Source organism: Heptranchias perlo, unplaced genomic scaffold (genome assembly GCF_035084215.1).
Source record: "Heptranchias perlo isolate sHepPer1 unplaced genomic scaffold, sHepPer1.hap1 HAP1_SCAFFOLD_60, whole genome shotgun sequence".
In the NCBI taxonomy this organism is placed as follows: Eukaryota; Metazoa; Chordata; class Chondrichthyes; order Hexanchiformes; family Hexanchidae; genus Heptranchias; species Heptranchias perlo.
This window is the reverse complement of record NW_027139623.1, coordinates 2,886-4,382: the sequence shown is the minus strand read 5'-3', so window position 1 is coordinate 4,382 and position 1,497 is coordinate 2,886.

Sequence of the window (1,497 nt, the reverse complement as noted above, 5' to 3'; positions counted from 1 at the left end):
GGAAGCTTCAGAGGGATGAGATTGGCCATTCAGCCCCTCCAACCTGTAAAATAAGAACAGGAGGAGGCCATTCAGCCCCTCCAACCTGTAAAACAGGAACAGGAGGAGGCCATTCAGCCCCTCGAGCCTGCTCCGCCATTCGGTTCGATCTCGGCTGACCTGTACCTCAACTCCATTCACCCCACTTTGCTCCATATCTCTCGATACCCAACGGAAATCGCTCGATCTCAGTCTTGGAAGCTCCAACTGACCCCCAACACCCACGGCCTTTTTGGGGCGGTGGGGGAGAGTTCCAGATTTCCACTCCCCTTTGTGTGAAGAAATGCCTCCTGACATCACCCCTGAACGGCCTGGCTCTAATTTTAAGGTTCTGCCCCCTTGTTCTGGACTCCCCCCCCCCTCTACCAGAGGGAATAGTTTCTCTCAATTCGGGCAGCGAATTCCATACACCCACCACCCTCTGGGTAAAAACGTTTTTCCTCATGTCCCCTTACGCCAATCAACTTAAATCTACGTCCTCTAGTTCTTGAACTCTCCGCTAGGGGAAACAGGTACTTCCTGTCTACTCTATCTGGGCCCCTCGTAATTTTGTGCGCCTCAATCAAGTCCCCCCTCAGCCTCCTCTGCTCCAAGGAAAACAACCCCAGCCTATCCAATCTCTCCTCGTAGCTGCAATTTTCAAGCCCGGGCAACATTCTTGTAAATCTTCCCTGCACTCTCTCCAGAGCAATTACGTCCTTCCTGTAATGTGGTGACCAGAACTGCGCACAATACTCCAGCTGTGACCTTACCAGCGTTTTATACAGTTCCATCATTACATCCCTGCTTTTGTATTCTATCCCTTGGCTAATAACGGAGAGCATTCCGTATGCCTTCTTCACAGCCTTATCTACCTGTACTGCCACCTTCAGGGACCTGTTTGCCCTCCCTCAGTGCATTACCTCACACTTCTCCGGGTTGAACTCCATTTGCCACTTTTCCGCCCACTCCACCAACCCATTGATATCTTCTTGGACTCTACAGCTATCCTCTTCATTATCAACGACACGGCCAATCTTTGTATCGTCTGCAAATTTACCAATCATGCCCCCTACATTCAAGACCAAATCATTAATATATACCACAAACAGCAAGGGACCCAACACTGAGCCCTGCGACCCACCACTGGAAACGGATTTCCATTCGCAAAGACGTCCATCGACTTTTACCCTTTGTTTCCTGTTACTGAGCCAATTTTGGATCCAATTCGCCACAGTTCCCTGTATCCCACGGGCTTTTACCTTTCTGACCAGTCTGCCATGTGGGACCTTGTCAAATGCCTTACTAAAATCCATGTAGATAACATCTACTACGCTGCCCTCATCGATCCTCCTTGTCACTTCCTCAAAGAATTGAATCAGATTTGGAAGGCATGACCTCCCCTGAACAAATCCATGCTGACTATCCCTGATTAAACCAAGTGACAGTTTATCCTCTCTCTCAGTATTGATTCTAATC